This window comes from Ailuropoda melanoleuca, chromosome 12, assembly GCF_002007445.2.
Source record: "Ailuropoda melanoleuca isolate Jingjing chromosome 12, ASM200744v2, whole genome shotgun sequence".
Classification (NCBI taxonomy): Eukaryota; Metazoa; Chordata; class Mammalia; order Carnivora; family Ursidae; genus Ailuropoda; species Ailuropoda melanoleuca.
Window position 1 is genome coordinate 4,977,957 of NC_048229.1, and position 13,716 is coordinate 4,991,672.

The following is a 13,716-nucleotide window of genomic DNA, read 5'->3' on the forward strand; positions in this document are numbered from 1 at the left end:
CAAGTTGCGGGCCGGGGACCCTGGGCAGGCGCCCTAGGAGGCGGCGGCGGGAGGATCGCGCTCCGGCTGGAGGCCGGGCCTGCTGCGCGCCCCCAGCCCGTTCGGCACCGCCACTTGCCTAAGCGCCCGGGCGGCCCGAGCGCGCCCCGAGCCCGGGCGCCGCCGCTGCCACCTCAGCGAGGTGAGTTGGAGCCGGGGGTCCCTGCGGAGGGCCGAGGGGAGGCGCGGGCACGCTTCCGGGGGATCAGGGGAAGATCGGGCGGCGCACGCGGCGGAGTTGGCGGGGCCCCTGCACTCCTGAGTTGGCGCTCTCGGGGGGTGGCCTGCTAGGGAGCGAGGCGCCCCATAGACTCTGCGGCTCGCGTGCGTGGGGGCGCTGGGGAACTTAGGGGAACTCCAGCTACCCTGCGAGGGGGCAGGAAGGAGGGAAGTGGCCTGGGGGTGGACTGGCGGGGGGACGCCCTGGAAATGCGCAGGGCAGCCCCCCACCGTGTGCCCCAGCCCTGTGGGCATGGCCGCCATGCGCCTCTCTCCTCCCCAAGTAGCCCCAGGCTTGGGGGTGACTCTGCGTCTTATTTTCCAGCAGGCAGCGCGGGCTTGGGGAGTCCCTGGAGATGGCACCCCGTGCTCCCGGGCCTGGCTGCCTTGGAAGGGCGCATGGCGGGTTCCCGCCAGCTGGGGGCGGGGGCTGGCGGGGACCGCGCCAGAGCCGAGGAGCAGAGGGCACTGGGTGGGGGGTCCCCCCGGGAGAGGCGCCCCTTGTTCCCCCCTCCCCCGCGGGCCGGTGTTCCTGCTGTCTGGGCCTGCCTCCCGCGGCTGGTGACGCCTCATTGGGCCGCCTCCTGGTCCCTCCCCCGGGCTGTGCAGATACTTGGGATGCCACTAGTTTGGGAAGTTGGAATTCAGAGCTGATCCCACTTGGGCTGGACCCGGAGGCCCCAGGCCCTAGAGCTGGGGGAGCATCCCCAGTGACCTGCAGTGGGGGGGGGCCTCGTGGGGCGCGCCTTCCTCACCCCAGGCGCTTGCAGAAAAAAGCCTGAGGGAGGGAGAGAGGGCAAGGCGGGCGGGAGGGAGAGACACGCTGTACCTGTGAGCTGCTGTCGCCCGGGCCCAATTAGCGTGGGGCGCCCGGCGTTATTTTTACATTGTAGGTTTATTTTTTTGGAAGCTAGTGTCCTCCTGCCGCCAGTCGCGCGCTACGGCTCGGCTCTCCAAGGGTCTGGTGCAGGCAGCGGAGGCGGATCTGTTCTGTCGCCTCAGCCTCCTCCCTTCCTCCCCCTCCTCCTCCCCCCTGTTGGTGAGAACTGGTTTTATTATGATTATTTTTTTTTCCCTTTTGCAGATTTGGAGGAAGGATGTGTGAGGGAGGGCGGGGGGAAGGGGAGAGGATCCCTGTGGGCTGGATGGGGGAGTTCTGGGCACGTTGGGATATGTTATCGGTGGCCTTGACTTTGCCCTTTTTTTAAACGAGATCTGGGTCCTCGCGGCTGCTTTGATATAAGGGGCTCTCAGGGCCAGGCGTGAGCTGGGAGGGCATCCCAGGGCATTGTTGTGTCCCTCGTCGTGGGTGGCCGCCTTTTTTTTTTTTTTGGATGGGGTGGGGGAAGCAATCAGAGAAAGGAAGAGACGTGAGCTGGGATAGCCAAGCCTTTCACTGCCTACTCTGCAACTCAACTCCCTGGGTTCGAATCTGTCTTTTGTCACTTTCCTGGCAGCATCACCCTGGACAAATTACTTAACCTCTCTGTGCCTCAGGCTTCTCAGCTGCAAAGTGGGGTAACAATATTCCCGAGTTCCTGGGTTTGTTGTGAGAACCGGGAGTGGTAATACGTAGAAGGTATTTGTGTGAATGTTACTATGACCACTGTTTGGTTATTATTACTATTACTAGGTTCTAAAACTTGGCCTTTCATCCAACGGCCTGGAAATCTTGAGAGACGGGGGCCGACTTGCCTTTTGCTGGGGACTGGGGGATCTAGCGGAGGAAGGACGCTTTCTCTCCACCCCCTCCCTCCGCTTTTCCTGGTGGCGGATGGAACAGGGCAGGGGGTGCCTTCAGCCCATTGAGCGGATGCACAGACCTAGCCCGACCTAGCCGGGCGGTGGGGCGCGCGCAGGTCCTGGAGCAGGCGCGGAGCGGCGAGGGCATCCCGGGCGCTGTCTGGCTTTCTCGTCTGCCGCCTTGTCCCTGCTTGGAAATTTACCGCCGCCGCCGCCGCCGGGTGCCCGGGGAGTCTGCGGTGCCCAGACGTGGGGGCGGGAGCAGAGCGGGCCCCAGCCCTGGCCTCTTCCCACTGAGCTATTTATGCTTGCTCCGGGATCAATACTATTGATAAATCCATGTAAATGGTAATGTGGCTGTCAGGTCCCGGTGAGGGATGGAGACCCCTCGTGGGGCTGCGCTCACCACCCCCCTCCCTGGGCGAGGGTTCGGCTACGTGGGAAGGATTTATTTGGCATAATCCGTTCTTTTCCCGCAATTAATAATACTCATACCTCCTCCTAAAGATTTCTGAGAGCTCTGCAAACACGCATTTAGCTGCATGAAAGCTCCGAGCCGGGGAGGGTGTGATTGTTCTCTGGGCATGGAGGTGGGGGCTCCGGGGGTGCAGGTTGGAATGCCGCCCCAGGAGTCCTGGCCGCCCAGTGCCTTGCCATTCAGGCTGTGTGTGGAGGCTGCCAGGCCTGGACCCCCCCCCTGACAGCGAGGTGGGGGTGTCCCTTGTTCTGTGTTCCCATCCCCCACCTGAGGCCTGTGGGTGAGGTCGGTGGTTCACTCTGAGATTTGGTGGGGGGGGTCCACCTATGGAGAACCCAGCCTGAGGAGCTCCTGTCTAGGAGAAGCGGAAGTGGTCCAGGCAGGAGAGCTCAGGCCCTTCCCTCCTATAGCTCTCTGAAGGAAACCCCCCCCCATGGCACTCTGCCTCTGACAAGAGAGGGTTTGAGAGCTTTTTATTTGTGTGTCTGTTTTCCCCTTCTCTGTTTCCTTTTCATGTCTCAGACGCCAACAGTAGCTTCCCCAGGTAACACCTCTGAAGGGAACAGCTTGCAGGAGCTGGTAATTCCTGCCCCAGGCGCCCCGGAGAGGGTGCCAGGAGGGGGTCTGGGGAGGGCCAGGTGCCCAGGGCCAGGCCAGGCTGTCATCTTAGAAGGCCTTGTCCCATGGGTGGGTATGTGGGGTCCCCAGGGACGTGACCCTTAGGAAGGGTCAGCTGGCATCCTTTGAGGATCCCTGGGGCTCGGGAAGGGATTTTATCCTCTGTCAAGTGGCTTCCTGCTCTACTGTACATAAGGCAAAATGCTCTACAGGGACCTCCAACGCATGTCAAGCACTCTCACTGTGTGCCAGGCTCTGTCCTCCCCAGAAATCCACTCATTCACTCTTGGTACCACCCTGGGAGGTCCGTGCTTTCATTATCCCATTTTATAGATGGAGAAATTGAGGCACAGAGAGGTTCAGTGACTTGCCCATGGTCCCACACTTTGGATGTGGACCCGAGAATGAAGAGTGGGGTTGATTGCTCACGGTCTTGTTGGTTCAGCTCGAGGCCGCTGCAGACCTGCTCTGTGGAGCCCTGCACACGTTCGGAAGAAAAGAAATTCTGTTTCTTATTGGAGCAGCACCTACAGGTCTTTGCCCCAGGGGGCAGGAGACCGAGAACCTGTTCTCCTCAGGATTTGGGGAGGGGGAAAGTGTCTTCCGCAGGCCCTGGCATTTCTTTGAAGTCTCATTTTATCTTAAACATTCATGCAAATTTGGCATTGGCTTTGGCGGCTGTGTTTATTTTGAAATGAAAACATGGTTTTGAATTATTTAGCAGGGCGGTAACGGGGCTCCAGAAAGTGGAGTGCCATGGCCTGGACTTTCCGCATGCTGGCTGGGCTGGCCTGCAGCCCTGGGATGTTTCTGTAGCAGGAGACTTTGAGAGGTCCCGAGGTGGAAGGCAGCTTTTCCCGTTTTCCAGATGAGGGCACAGGTCCGAGGGGCCAGGCCAGCCCAAGGTCCCACAGTGGTGTGACTTTTGCTTACAGCGATCAGAATCATCATGGTTATTCACCCAGCTGGGCTCAGGTGAGCCGCCCTGGACAGAGGCTTTTTGGTTTCATAGAACCGTAAGGAATCATCCTCAACAAACAGTAGAGGACAGACTCGGAGTGTTCAGTCCCTGATTCTCACTGGGGCGGCCAATTTAGCAGGTTCTGGTGAGTTCAAGTCTGGCCCCTGCTTCTCCGAGTTTGGGTGTCCTGGTCTGTAAAGTGGGCGCATGGCTCACTGCTGGTGGGGTCGTGGAGAGGATTACAGGGCAGAATGTGTGAGCCGCGGGTTTGGAGCTTGGCTCTGCAGCTTTCAGTTGGCTTGAGTCTGGGCGAGTTGCTTCACTTCGCCAAGCCTCAGTGTGCTCATCTGTGAGATGGGGATGGTGACGATGAGGTTAGGGTCGTCCTCCTTCTGACTTTACTGCTGGGAGGACCCGCTGTGTGTCGCGAGAGCTGCTCTTCCATCATTTCGGCTCACCCTGTCGGAGCGTGAGTGCTTCCCTGTATTGTTTATCGCGGGATCCCGGGTTGTCGCGGACAGGCTACCTGGACATTTCCTCCCTCTAAAGGGCTGCTCAGAAGGAGGGTGCTCTAACAGAACGGGGTCTGGGGGTCTCTCCACCTGAGCCCCGGGGCCTGCCCTTATTGCCTTGCGGAGAGGAGGCTCCTTTCTTGTTGGCTGGTTGGCATGATTGACAGATAGGTTCGGCCCCCTCCTCTGCCCCTGAAGGTTGAGGTTTTTAGGACTTGGGACTTGGAGCGCTTGGGCACCCTGGAGAGTTGAGGGAGGGCTGACACTGGGGACAGAGGGGGTCTACCTGGGGGAGGGCCAGGTTTCCCCTTCTCCTGGAGAGCAGGTTCCAGAAAGGGCTTCTTTGAAGTCAGACCTGGGTTCAAATTCTGCTTCCATCAGCCAGTGACTCGAGCGAAGTCCCTGACCTTTGGCCCTCCATTTCCTTATCCTCAAGTAGGAGATCTCGGCCACCTCTGAGGACAGTGTGGAGCGGCAGTGTCCAGTCAGCTTCTGGCCATGGGGGACAGTGTTGTGTGCCCGCAGTGCCTGTGGCCACCCGGCACGGGGACCTGTTGAGCTCCTGAAATGTGGCTAGCACGACTCAACTGGTAATTTTATTTCATTTTAATTAACTTAAATTTAAATAGCCACGTGTGGCTAGTCAGACGGCTCGGGCTGGATGATGGGACTCGGAGTCCGTGCGTAGGAGCAGGGCTTGGCTCTTAGCACCTGATTTTTTCCTTTTTCGGTGTCTCTGCCTGGTGCCGGCATGGCACTGTCGTATCTTGGAGGGCCCCGCACCTTCTTTGGTCCTGTTTCCCAGATGGCCCAGGGCTGACCCCTCCGCCCTCTGTCCTTCTCCTGCCCATTCTCCTGGTCTCACTGTGCCCTTCCTGTCCCTAAAGTCTCTGGGGCTGCTCCGTCCAGTCGACCTTCCTGCAACTGCGGGGTTGGCGGGGGAGGGGGGGACATTCTGCATCTGCCCTGTCCGACACCATCGCTGTAGCTGCATGAGCATTTGAAGTGACTGCCACCAAGGAATGGAATTCCATTTTTTACTTAATTTTACTTAATTTAAATAAATTGAAATAGCCCCGTGTGGCCTGTGGCCACCGTCCCCTTTGGGCAGCATGGTTTTAGTGCCTTGCCTTCTGTGTGCGCTCGGGGCCGAATGCCAGTTTTCAGACCACTGGCTGAGCATTCTCTTCTTGGCCCTACAGGCAGGAGGCCCGAGTGCCCCTGAGGCCATGAGCTCTCTGCCCAGACTCCCCCACTTGCTCCCCCAGCTGTCATTTCCCGAGCACAGAGGCAGCTCTCGCCCCTCAGGGCTGAGCTCTGGTGCCAGGGCCTCGGACCTGGCTGGGCCCACAGAGAGGGTCCTCTGCACCCCCCGCCCCCCGTTTGTTTGCACGAGTGCAGCTACATAGGGGAAGGCCTGCTGCCCGTAAGTGTTCCGTAGTTTTTTCTGCTACGAATCCATGCATTATGTAACAACTGGATTAACTTTATTTTTTTTGGTGAGGGGGGATAATATTGCTTTCTGTTGTCATTTGAAAAAGAGAAGAAACTAAAAAGTAAGGCACTCAAAACTCTCTGCCATGGGCTTTGGGCTTCATAAAAAGTAATTTTTGTTAGAGAAAATGCATGGGCCTGGTAGAAAGTTAAAACAGTTCGCAAAGGTGTCAAGAGAAGTCTTCTGGTTTCTGTCCCCCCACTATCTGTCCCCTGAGGCAGACGCACACAGGTAAAGTTTCCCCTCAGAGAGACGCTGGGCCTCTGCCTGCCTTAAATGGACACAAATAATACCACCCTATTCACATCTTGCTTTCTTCCCCTAAATTAAAACATATCTCGGAGCTTATTCTGGAACATATAGAGCTGGTATCAAGAAAATACTGTCCACAGGCCAAAACCAGCCCACCTCTTGTTTTTTTTTGGGTGGAGGGGGCAGAGGGAGAGGGAGACAGAACCTTAAGCAGGCTCCGTGCCCAGCGCAGAGTCTGATACGGGGCTTGATCTCATGACCCTGAGATCATGACCTGAGTTGAAATCAAGAATTGGACGCTCAACCAATGGAGCCCCCTACCTCCTGTTTTTCTGTGGTGTGCAAGCTAAGAATGGTTTTTGTATTTTTTTAATGGCTGAAAGAAATAAAAAGAAGATAATATTTTGTGACCTGCGAAATGGTATGAAATTTAAATTTCAGTGTCCATAATAAAGTTTTTTTGGAACACAGCCATGCCCATGCACGAATGTGTTGTCTGAGTCTGTTTTCAAGCTATAGATGAAAAATCGTGGAGTTGTGTCAGAGGTCCGAAGGCCTGCAAGGCCTAACAGCTTTATGGCCAGACCGTGATACAGAGCTAACTCATTCTTTTAAACTTCAGCATGACCATCTGGGGTTCTCGCTGTTGATGAAACTGGGAGCCCAGAGAGTATTGTGAGTTTAAGAGTCGTACTGAGCAGGCCCTTAAAATACCTCCTGTTGGCCTGGCTAACTGTTCTTGCCGAGTAATGCTGATGCTGGGGACGCTAAGGCAGTAGGCAGTCTGGACTGATTTCTCTGATGCCTGAGACTGTAATCCTTGCTGCTGGGTGCTGCAGGGTTGCTGACGCTCCTTCTGTGTGGTGCTATGGGGTGTTCACAATTTTGGGCAAGTCGCTTCCTACCCATCTTGTTTCCCTCTTTGCTTTGGCCGTCAGGAAACTCGAAGCCAGATTTGCGGCCTGCGTTCAGCAATCTGGTCTGTGTTTCTGTTTTATCTACTTCATCCTGATTTTATATTACTTTGTCCCTGGTTTTTCTCTTTGCCCTGACTTTGCCCTCTGATATTATCTTACCATATGCATTCCTGAAAGTTGTCTCATCTCTGGAGGGGCGCCCTGGAGCAGACAGGAGTAAAGAAAAGAAAAACGCTTTGTGAGATGTTTTCATGCTTGTGTCCTGTGGGTGTCTGTGGGGCGCTGGATCACCCCACCTGGGGAGATTTTATCCTGGAATCTCCTGACAGATGATCCCAGGAGGAGACCAAGGCCTGGCCCCATGGAGGGTCTTAACCAAGGTCAGACTCGGGGCGATAAGCAGGATCTTTGCATGTGCATGTTGGGCTGGATTTGGGAAGATGACAGTGAGTGATTTGAAGGGTGGAAGATATCCCTATTGGAGGCCCTGGGAAAGGTCCTGGAGTGGAGCAGGTGTCGGGCTCACCATCCCGAGGTCAGGTGTCACTTCTGTCTCTTCCATATCTGGGGCCCCGGGGCCCAGGGATTTCGGAATTTTGGGGTGGCAGTCCTGTGGGTGTGTCCACAGTGAGGAACCCCTGGGGCATCTCTTCCAGCCTCCTTGCTCTGCTCATGCTTTCAGATGCCCCTGCTTTCCTCCTGCTGACCTGGGGTGTTTCTTGGAGCTGGGGGAGGATGTAGGGGAGTGAGTGAGCTATAGGGTGAGTTGTCGGAGGTGGGATCGGACGAGATGAGGAGCGTGTGTGTGCACATGCTTCACGTCCGAGCTTGTTTGCTGTGCCGGGGCTGGGAGGCTCGGAGGCCTTTGGGGGTCAGTCCATCCTGCAGCCTGGTGGCCGAGGCTCTCTGCCTCTTGTCTCCCGGGACTGGCCCACAGCTCTGAGTCCCGGGTCTGCCCCTTGCTGGCTGTGTGCCATGACCTGGACGAGTAACGGAGCCTCTGTGCATAGCTCCTCAGTTTACCCGCCAGTGAAATGGGGTGATGAATGGCACAGTCCTCATAGGATATGGGGAAGCGGAGGGGCTGAGGGGCCATCTGAGGCCAAGGCACTCCTGCGGGCTGTGAGCTGCCCTCTCCCTCCTGTCCGTGGCTCATGCACCCAGGGAGCCCATCTGGGGCCAGGCAGCAGGATGCAGGGGTCTCCTCTAGTGGCACATGGTTATCCGTCAGGGGGCTCAGGCCCAAGCTGTCCCCAACTGGACCCAGGTCCTTCCTCACGTCAGACCCTAGCCCTGGGCTTCCTCCTGGAGTGTGGGGCATGGGCCATTGACCCCGGGGTCGCCCACGCTGTCCTCTGGTATGGTTGCCTTCCTGGCGCTTGCAGTGGCTCCCTCCCTGGTCTCCCCGTGGCCATCTGCCCTTGTGGACATTCTGTGCACTGTGCGGGCAGGGCCCCGGCAGTGCTGTGCCATGACCTTACTCAGAGACCCGAAGGGCTTCCCACCACTTTTCACTGCCTTGGAGGCCTGTCTGCCCGGGCGCCTGACGACCTCTGACCTCCCCTGGGCGGGCCCCCTGCAATCACTGTGTGTTATGCTGGTGGGTGGGGGGGATGCTGGCCAGGCAGGGCAGGAGGGGTGGGGGGAGTGGATTTTTCTTTGTGGCCTAGGGAGCCTCTCTGGGAGATGCTGTCAGTCAGGAGGCCTGGAGGCCGGGCCCGAAGGTGGTGCAGTGGGCCCCACGGGGAGGGGTTGCCCCGGAGGCCCCTGCTTGTCCTCATGCTGAACTCCGGTGCCCGCCGCAGACCCTCCGGGAGCATCGCCCAGTGGTGCAGTGGTGTCTCTGTGGCCATGGCAACCGCCTGGCACCGGGGCCCTGCTCGTTAGGCTAACGAGGTAAGCCTGCTGGGCCGAGGTGGGGAGCCAGCGGGGAAACGGGGACGTGCCACCCCAGGACTCAGCTCGGTTTGTCTAGCAGGCCACCGGGCCAGGAGCAGGGCCCAGCAGGAATCAGGGGCCCCCTCTGGGGTCCTCGGGGCTTGGGCCAGGCCCACAGGATGGGGTTCTGCTGGGCACTGGGTGTGGTAGTGACTCGTGGCTGGCTCCTATGACCAGTTGAACTGGCTGGGGTGGGGGGAGATGTAAGGAGGGGGTGGTTGGGAGATGCCCACTTTCCCCTCCATCCTCCTGAATAGTTTTAGGCATTTTCACTTTTCCCCACCTCTACTCCCTGCGCCCCATCTAGGCCATTGTGCTGGGTCAAATAGTGTCCCCCAAATTCATGTTCCTGCAGAACTTCAGAATGGGACCTTATGTGGAGATAGGGATATTGCAGTTGTACCTGGGCTAAGGCCCTGCTGGAGGAGGGGGGGCCCCAAATCCGGCATGATGGGTGTCATTTTTAAGCAGAGGAACAGGCCACCTGAAGAGGGGGCAGACATGGGAGCACTGTGTCTCTTAGCCCAGGAGCACTGAGGATCGCTGGCTCGGAGATCCACGGAGCAGACTTCCCCCCAGCACCTGCAGAACTGGATGCCCAGGCTTTGGGATAACAAGGAGACAAGCCTCAGTTTGCTCATGTCAGATTACTTGTCTCTGAAAGGTGCTGAGGGGTTGAGCGAGGTCCTACATGGAGGGGAATAGAGCAAGGCCTCTACACGGGTCAGCGTGTGTGCTGTTGGTATTGGCTGCAGGGATGTTCCCTTTGCCATGGTTTTGGAGGAAGGTTGGGACATCACAGCCAGATGACCCCAGGTGCCTGGGGGCCTTAAAGCCTGTGTTCCACAGGCAGGTGGCCTCTGGGTGCTACTGTGGCCTGAGATGGCTCCTTTCTGGCCTGTGTCCCCTGACCCCCACAAGGGAGCTCTGCAGGGGCCCAAACTAGGCCCAGGCAGCCTTTGGGGGGGATTCAGGTCTTCTGTCTGGTGTGTGAGGAGAGAGACTCGTTAACTCCAAGAAACCCGGGGCCTGAGGACACCTCTGTTGGGCAGAGTTCTGTCACTTGGTGCCTCAGTTTCTGCATCTATAAAATGGGGGTAGCTGCGTTCCCTTCCTCGTGGGGGAGTGGGGTGGATTAGGGTGTTAGGGGTGACCTCTGATGATGTGCTATAAACAGGTGTGCATGCCAGCTCCCACCCCACCCTCTGTGTCTGGTCTCTGGGCTGGGCTGGGCGGGGACGGGGTGCTTTGGGAAGGGCCCTGAGCTGGCTGGGGAGCCGGGTGAGCTCCTGAGGGCCTGTTTTACGGTAGCTCAGTTAAGCCCCACAATAACTCCCATGGGGCCAGAACCATTCCTTTCCCTGCTTCATGATGGGGAAACCAAGGCAAAGAGGGGTAGTGCCATTGGCTCAGGTCATGCAGCTCCTAAGTGGCTTCTGCCTTTCCCTTGGATTGTGGGTCTGGGGCGGGGGTGGCCTGGGTGCACCGTGTGTCCAGCCCTGCGCTTCTCCGCTTACTCTCTGCCCCAGCCCAGCCTGTCCCCCTTGGGGTCACCCTTGCAGGCTCCTGGGCTGTGACCGGCTCTGCCGTGCAGAAAGCTGACCCTGCTGTCTGGGCTATAAATAGCAGCCGCAGCGCAGGCGGGCAGGAAGCTTCATCTCATGGCACCTGGGCTCTGGCTGCTGCCCCCTTGCCGCAGCACCTCCTGGAACCATCCTTCTCCCGGTGGGAACGCCAAGGCGGAAGCATGTGTGCACCCCAGGCATTGTGCCGCAGGTTTGCTGTGTGACCTTTGGGCTCTCACTGCCCTCTCTGTGCCCCTGAGCCCCTGGCCATGTGTTCGGGACGCCTCTGTGCTTCTTGGGCTGTAGAGTGTCCCCAGGGTGTCTGGATGGTGGCTGGGGAGGTGTGGAGGGCAGGGTGGGTGGTTTGTCATTGAGAGGGGGGCGGTGGTGTTTGCCTTGGAGGTGGGGGAGGTTCGCAGCAGGGGGTTTTCCAGGGACTCTGGGGAGGGGACATGGGACCTATCTGGATGGCTGTGGGGGGAATGTGATGAGGTGGAGCTGCCTGGAGGGTCCTGGGCTGGCAGATGGACCATGGGGTGGGCACTGGCCATTTGAGACCCATCTCGACTGCTGGGTTCCTGTGTGATTTTTGCACAGCCTCTTTGGGCCTCGGCAAACTCCTCAGAGTTCCTGGCAGGAAAGAGAGACACACGGCTTTCAAGCCAGGGAGAGCTGTTTCATCGCGCCCTCTGTCATCTTCTGTGTTTTCATGGTTAATATTATTAATGTCATTTTGTTGTTCGGGGGCAGGGCTCGTCTTGTCCCTCTCTGGACTGTCAGGTCCTTTGGGGCCCTGGCTCCTGGGATTTCCTGAGTGTCTTTGCTGCTGGGCACATCGGTGGCCTCTGCCTCCCCAGTCCCTGCCCCCCCGTTTCTGGCAGATGCTAGCCGCATGGTGAAGGCGAATACGGCTTGATCCTCTGGACATGTTTCCGAGCAGGAGCGTCATGCTGCAGGTCTGCTGTACCTTGCAAAGCCTCCCACCTTCGCAGAGGTTATGTGCTTTGTTGGCGCCCGCACCGTTCTTGGCGCAGAGGACGAACATGGATAAGTATAGGTTTCAGCAGGGTGGCTTCCCTGTTAGAAATCTTGCTGGACTGTGGGATGTACAATAGGGCAATTTGTGACTGGTCCAAAGGAAAGAAAGAAGCCTTGCTGAAGAATATTGATTGATGAGTTACTGTTGTCGTCTCAGAGAGAGAAGTCTCTAGTGATAAGCCACAGGACTGCCTGGTTCGCATGTTCATCAAAGGCTAGACGCGACACTGTCGGGGTATGTATTCACCGTACAGGTGACGGAACTGGGCGTGCCTGCTCGTGCTCTGTGGGAGTGGAGAGACTGAGTCATGTGGACCGTGCAGTTGCTTTTGGAGTTCGGGGTTTGTGGGGGTGGGCCGTGGGCCGTTTTCTCGAGGCCCAGGTATTTGGAGCCTGTGGTCAGGAGAATAATTGTTTCTCCCACGGTTGTCCATGTCCTGGGCCCCAGCCATGGGGCATATAGTGTCACACAGCAAAGGAGAATGAAGGCTGCTCATTAGCCGACGTTGAGATGGGGAAGTTATTCTGGGTAATCCTGGTGGGCTCAGACTCCTCACGAGGGTCCTCAAAGGAGGGAGGAGGAGGAGGTCAGAGCCAGACGGAGACTGGAAGATGCTCTTCTGCTGGCTTTGAGGAGGAAGGATGGGGCATGGAGCCAACCGCTGCAGGCAGCCTCTGGGAGCTGGGAAAGGCCAGGAATGAATTCTCCTGTGGAGCCTCCAGAAGGAACACAGCTCTGCCAACAACTTGACTTTTAGCCCTGTTTTGGACTTCTGACCTCCAGAACCGTGATAATAAATTCTGTGTGGTTTTAAGCCACCATGTTTGTGGTCAGGTATTACAACAGCAGCAGGAGGAAACTCATTCATGGCCTCTATCTGCCCTGAGTACCAGCAGCCGGGAGCAGCGTGGTCAGTGGTCATTTATTTATTTAAAAAAAAAAAAAAGATCCATTTATTTATTTGAGAGAGAGTGTGAGCATGCGAGCAGCAGGGAAGGGGCAGAGGGAGAGGGAGAGAGAATCCCAAGCAGTCTCCATGCTGAGCGCAGAGCCCGAGGGCCCGATCCCACGATCCCACAACCCTGAGATCATGACCTGACCCTGAGATCGTGCCCTGAGCTGAAATCAAGAGTCAGACACTTAACCAACTGCACCATCCAGGCGCCCCACAACATGGTCATTTAGATGCTGGTGCGTCCTGACTGCCAGTGACCTTGGAGTCAGGTGACTGCTCAGAGTCTTGGCCTTGACTGGGGCTGTGGGTGAGGGACTTGGAGCCAAGAGAGGGAACTGCAAACTGTAAAGGGCCATGCTAGGGAAAAAATGAAATATGAAGGAGATCTGGAAGCAGAGAGATGACCCTTTGGAAGCTTTGGAGAGGGGGAAGGGTGGCGTGAAGTAGGGATGTTGGGGTGCGTGTGTGTTTTCTTAATTCCTTCAAATCCAGTGGGGGTACCTGGTCCCAGTGATGGCCAGAAAAGTAATATGTCCCCAGCCTGTCTGCCAACCTGTGACGAGCCACGGATGATTCTCCTGGGTGGGGTCTCCCAAGGGGCAGGTGTTCCAGATTCTCGGAGCGGACAGGTGATGCCACACGCTGCTTCCTTCCTGGCTTTATTGAAAAGGGGAAGAAAATGGCCTACACCTCTGGCCCTGAGGGCCCTTGGGCCTGCGTCCAGAAACCTGAACCCTGCAATTAAATGAAACTCGATCCTTAGGTGGGGAGAACTTCTCCAGCCCGAAGAGGCTTCAGAGACCAGGCCCTGGGGCCCTGCTGCTGGTGGATGGACTGTGTGGGGTCTGGCGGGGGGGGGGGGGGGGGGGGGCGACTGTGGGGATGAGGAGGAGCCAGGGAGCGAGGACAGCTCAGTGGATGCGTGAGTGGGTGGGAGGGAAACCCAGAAGAGAAACAGTTTTGGGGGCAGCTAAGGTGCTGCTGC

At 57.6% G+C, this 13,716-nt stretch overlaps 1 protein-coding gene across 19 annotated transcripts in view; it reads left to right on the forward strand.

The window, feature by feature from the left end:
* Positions 1-6: 6 nt before the first annotated feature.
* The window catches only part of NCOR2 (nuclear receptor corepressor 2), a 217,925-nt gene continuing 204,215 nt past the window's right edge, over positions 7-13,716 (forward strand). For all 19 annotated transcript variants that reach the window (XM_034639637.1, XM_034639639.1, XM_034639635.1 and 16 more), the window contains exon 1: positions 7-181. The gene's annotated coding sequence lies outside the window, so the exon portion shown is untranslated. The remainder of the gene's footprint in view (positions 182-13,716) is intronic.